Raw genomic sequence first — 6,078 nt, 5'->3', positions numbered from 1 at the left:
GAAGAGGAAAGGGAGGTTGAAGATGGGGCAGTAGTTTCCAAGGGTTGTTTTTCTGAGGAGAGGGGTGATGGTGGCAGATTTAAAGCAGAGAGAGGCACAACACACGAAAAGGGAGAACCATTAACAATATCGGTGAACATGGAGACCAGGAGGGAAAGTTGATGTGGTCAATGGTTTAGTGGGAATAGGATCGAGGGAGCAGGTGGGGAAGGGGTGGGGGGAGGGTGTGTCTTATAGACAAGATGAGTAAGGAGTGATAAGAGAGGGACCAATGAAAGATGCTGGCTCAGGCAGGGGTTAACTTTAGAGGAAGTTTAGCTCAGTGGGCTAGTGACACTGCATAAAAAGCACAACATAAATTAAGTTAATTCGTGCAGAATTCAAGACCACCTTTTCTTCTTAACGTCTTAAGAGAATTCCTTGCTGTCCTTGTCAAACCAAAATACTTTTTTCATACTACTAATGTCCTGAGCTAAAGTCTTTAGTGATTATATTTTTCTTAAATTGATTTTAGCGTATTAACAGCAGTGAGTAAAGTGCCACATACTCTAATAATGTTTGCAACAATGAAAAAGCTTCCCTGATTTTAGTTACCTAAGGTGAGGGCTGTAGGCTGCAGAGTCACAGCCTGCACACCCTCAGAGACCAATGTGCAAGCCTAGATAGGTGTGTTGTTCTTCAAACATCCTTTTAGATGAATACCCTTAAGATTTGACTCCCACAACAATGAAGTCATACAAATTGCACCCTCTATCTCCACCCAGAAGATACCATATCCTTACCCAATTCCCACATCTCCAGCTCCCACATACTCTTAATCTTACCAACACTATCTAATTCCATCAATCACACCTCCTTCCTTACCCAATGCCAAGTGAAAGTTTCTGGGCTGCTACTTTGGAGTAAGAAAGCAGGTGGCACATGGGTTGGCATCAAGGACACTGGGCAGTGAAACAGGGTCTTATTGCAGAAACTCCTGTCCTCAATATCGTCTTCCTCTATCTTCATTCACTAAAAATAACTCTTCCCCACCCCCCCTACTCCACCTTTATATCATCATGAGTTTCCTCCTCTTCGTTATCCTCTGCATTGCATTGTCATGGATCTGTAGAGGAGAGCAGAAGCTAGGCATGATGAGCGTAACGCCCTTGGGATTAAGGAGACAGAGTATGGAAGTTTGCAGCTTCACAGAATGTCTCGGCGATTGTCACTAACCTGCCACACTCACTATATAACCAATATCATCTCCCATCATTGAACTAGAATGCCCAGAGCAGATCTATGGTCTGGTCCTCATGAAGGGTCAACTTTCTGATGTCTGCATTGCCCTACTCTGGTCCCCGGTCTTTCATGGATAGTGTGTGCGAGCTTTTCCTGCAACAGGATTGAATGATTTAGCTAAAAGCTAGCATTTGATGAATGTCTCCCTGGTGGGATCGGTCAATGTAATAGACCTGCTGGCTTTAACTTGTACATTGTATGTAAGGTTATTCCAGTTAGGGGAGAATGCAAGACATACTGCAAGAAAGTAAGTTCCCCTACACCACAATGGAGCGTGAAGGGTTACTTGCGTAGCTAATGATTTTAGGTGAATTGTGTGTTTGTGTCTGTGAAAAAAGGACAGCACCAGACTGTTGTTTCACCTTCCTTCATCAGGCTGTGGAAGTCTTTACAGTTCTGATCACTCGGCTCTGGAACTAAGGGAGGTGACACATTGCCACCACTCTCCAAATGGCATGGAGAAATATTTCTTTAGCTTCCACCAGAGGGCATTGAGCAGCCTCTCCTTTGCTGTTTTTATGCCAGGGCAGTCTGCACATCACTTCTGTTGATATTTTGGAATCTTTCCTGTTGCGGAATGCTCTGCTCACTTCTTTGGGAGCCTCAGCCTGCTCCTCTAGTTGAAGGCATTCTTTACAGGAGTACCACAAAAGCTTACAAGCCATCAATTGCAGCTACTGACAGTGAACTCGGTATACCAAACAGGCTTAACTGCTGTTTCCCAAAGCTGTTGCTGCAATCTTCAAACATTTGTGACCTTTTAAAAGGCTACACTCCTAATTTCTGAGCCCCCTACTCCAATGTTACACAGGAGTTGTGCTACTGGAATGCCAATAAATATACAAATGGATTGACCTGTGTTTTATGACAGAGTCGACACTAGATAGCACTGATGGAAAAAATCCCAGCTCAGCAGCATAACATCAGAACAAATTGCCCTGTGGAAATTCAAATCCACGGTTAGGGTTAGAGTCCATCTAGCCTAAATAAATGTAATTACTTTATTTACTTTCAAAGACATATATCTTGTGGTATAAGCTAAAATATATCCTTCAAAACAGATTATGGCCTCTTTAGGTCAAAGAAGTGGAAGTTTTAGAACTGTTGTTGCTGCTGCAATGTATCCCCTTCCTAAATGCGCAAAGCACAGCATCAGGTCTTTAAACAGCTCTTCAATAATAGAATTTCAGTTTATTGTTCTTGTTCTGACTTACAGCTGTGTAATCCTTTTACATTTACTGAGCAGCTCTTGCATTTTAATTTACATTTAAATAGATTTATATACATGGGTCTTGAGAGAAACCTAGGTTAATAACTGAAGGTACATAAATCGTGTGCTGTGCCTTTGGAATAAACAAATAGGCTTTTAGATTACATTGCTAAGTCTAATAAATACAAAATGAAGAGTGCCATTCTCATACCTGCAAATATTTATTAGTTTACCTGTGAAACAGATTGCTTAAGACATGGTGAAAATGATAAATTCTTTTAAAAATACAAGCCCCTGAGGGAAATGGAGTTTTCTAGCTACATGGGCAAGTTGTGTTTGTGATGAGACATGAATAATTGCAGTCTCCTCAACCTATCTGCCTTAGGAAGTTAGAAAGGGATTTCCTAGTTTTTCTTGAATTGATCACAGGTGTTTTTTGGGTACTTTTTTCCTTCTCCTGGAAGATGGCAGAGATAGGCGTTTGAATGATGTAAGAGGTGGCACTGTTGACTTGATGGGATCGGCTTGATAGATTTTCTTGCCCTTCATTTGAAATGTTTCCATACATCTTAACAAGGACAGTTATACTTCTAGGGTTAAGGCTGTCACATATTTAAATAAATTACATTTGTTTCATAATGACGTTAAGTCGCTGAGGGAATAATTAAATATCAGAAATGATTGAACTGAAACAATGATTATACCATTCATGTCAATAATTTCCTTTACTGTACGAAAACTGAATTGAAACCAAACACCCAAGAATCAAGCCAGATATCTGTAGCTGCAAAGCTTCCAGTTTTGCTCACAACACCAGTCAAATCCCTTGAATTGTAATTAAACCACCCAACCAATGGGCAATTTTGCCAGTTCTTTAGTATAACTACCAACGTGGTACATTCTGGGAGTGGAAGGCTAAAGAAAGTATAGTCCGTATGTTGCTAATCAATAACCAAGGGTATTATGGAGAACATAATGATCCCAGTTTTCCAGCTGCAGAAAGAAGAGCGGCTTTTGCATTATGTAAAAAATAAACAGTCCTGGAATTTAAACTAAGTCTTTTTGGACCAAATGGAATGTGGCATCAAGAGCTAGGTTACAACAAAGGAATATGATTTTGAAAACAAATCCACGTTGCAGTAGCTTATCAAATAGCTTGTCTAGAAAAAAAAGAGAAAGCTACATCAGCATTATCACAATAACTTGCATTTTTATATAGAGCCTTTACTATGGTAAAATGTTCCATGGTCCTTCACAGAAGTGCAGACAAGTATTAATGCCGAGTCAAGAAAGAGACATTAGGAGAGGTGACCAAAAACTTGTGTGAAGAGGTAAGTTTTTAAGGAAGGAAAGATGGAGAGGTTTGGGGAGGGAAATTCCGAGCTAAGGGACTTTACAGCTGAAGGCATGATCGCTGATAGCGTGAAGTGGATTCGCAGGAGTTGGAGGAATGCAGAGTTGTTGGAGGGTTGTAGGGCTAAGGAGGTTACAGTGACTGGGATGGAGAATTTTAAAAACCAAGGTGTTGATGGAACCAATCTGGGTCAGTGAAAACTGGGATGATGGGTGAACAGGATGTAGCGTCAGTTAGGTAACAGGTAACAGAGATTTGTACAAGCTCAAATTTATGGAGGGTGGAAGATGGGAAGCTGGCTGAGAAAAGCATTGGAGTCGAGAATGGACGTAACAAAAAACAAGGGTTTCAGCAGATAGTCTGAGACGGGGTGAAATGGGCTAGATTAAAGATAGAAATGTGGAATCTTTATTATGGATAGTGTGTGGAATTGGAAGCTCAGGTCAGGGCCAAATAGAATAGCAAGGTTGCAAACAGTCTAGTTCAGCCTGAGACAGTGACCAGGGAGGGGGATGGAATTGTAGGCTAGGGAGTGAAGTTTCTGTCAGGGGCCAAAAACAAGCAGAATAAATACCAAGTTGTTTTACTTAGTTTTTTGTCTTCCTCTTCCGAAGCCAGTGACTTCAACACAGAGGATTGTCTGGTACGAGAGTTGACAGTAAATGTTGGCATGCTGTTTGCTCCCAGCTGAGCTGAATTCTGTCCACATCCAGTGAGCATACATCAGCATTTCCAGCACGGATCACTGAAGGACAATCAAGAGCAGAAACTTGAGCAAATTTTCAGCTTAATAGAGGTGAAAAGGACAATTGTAGCATTCTTAGACCACCTTACTTCTAATTTACCACAGCCAGGGATCAAATCAGAGATCCTCCACTCCAGGTTTGCACAATCTAACTGCTTAATGGTCAAACTCACCGAGTCATCAGAAGAAAAACAAAAATACCTGGAAAAACTCAGTAGGTCAGAAGAATCAGAAGAACCTGTGATAGTGTTTTATATGAAAACCTTTAATCATGATAAACTATGAGGATTACAAATATCTAGATGATAATCTCAAACTACATTCCCCCATCTTAATGGTTCACTGGACTGAAAATGTTCAGTGCTGTTTATAAAATACACTTTAATCGGACACTATATTAAAAAAAAAGTTCAGGTCTGCCTCCACTCCACAAATCTAGTTGGCAATGAACATTTATTAAAGAACATATATTTTTATTTATTTAGTAACAATGTGAGATGTCACTTAGACCCTCTCCCCAATTACCATCAAGATCTAGTATCTGTAATGAGAACTCCTTAAATTGTGTCTTTAGATCAGATACATTTGTAGACAATGCAACACACCAGTGCCATCTAGAGGGTAATTATGCACATTGCTTCAACAAATAGCAGCATTTCCAAAGAAAAAAACTAGATAAAAATATGGACTTACAATAGAAGAGTATTTTTTTTAAATTATAAACAATCAAGAAAAATCAGTAAGTAGTGAGGCAGCAATTTATGTGTCCTTCCTCCAATTTTGTACTGTATTTGAAGTTAACGATGCAGTGTCTTAAAACACTCAAGACCAAACACAGCTTAGGATGCACATCTCCATTCTGTCTGCAATTAGAAAAATACTCTTATTTACTACTCAACTTCCACATAACACTGACAATCTAAATTCCCTGTCCTCAGTCCCTTGCATTCAAACTCAACACACACTGAAGGGACAGTATTGCATCTTTCTATTAGGAACTTAATAGCCCTCTGGCCTTAATATTGACTCAAATCATTTCAGACCTTAACTCCTAATTTCAGAAGAAACTAGGATGTCAGCAGTGTTGACCTACCTTTTACTTCTCTCAGGCTCCTGGAATAGCAGAGCATGTGCAGGTTGACTTGGGGCAGAATTCCTCCCACCCCCCACCTCCCGTTTGCGGGGGGGAGAGTTCAGGAGCGGGTGCACCACCATTTTATGTGGGTGGGCCATTTAAGGCCCGCCCAGCGTGACATCCGCAAGGAAGCGTTATGCGCTCCCTGTGCAGGCTGGGAGGGGGGGGGATTCCCTGAGCCAAGAGTGCGCTCTTTTGCGAATGCGCATGAAAGAGCGCACAGATCCCCCTGGGGCTAAGTGCTGCCTCAGGGAGATCGGCTCCACAGTAAAAAATCTTAAAAACAGAAAAAAAACATTTCCCTGACATATCCCCTCAAGTACTGTCACTTGAGTTGGGGCATGTCCATCACT

Source organism: Cetorhinus maximus, chromosome 18 (assembly GCF_964194155.1).
Source record: "Cetorhinus maximus chromosome 18, sCetMax3.hap1.1, whole genome shotgun sequence".
Lineage (NCBI taxonomy): Eukaryota > Metazoa > Chordata > Chondrichthyes > Lamniformes > Cetorhinidae > Cetorhinus > Cetorhinus maximus.
This window is presented reverse-complemented; position numbering follows the sequence as displayed.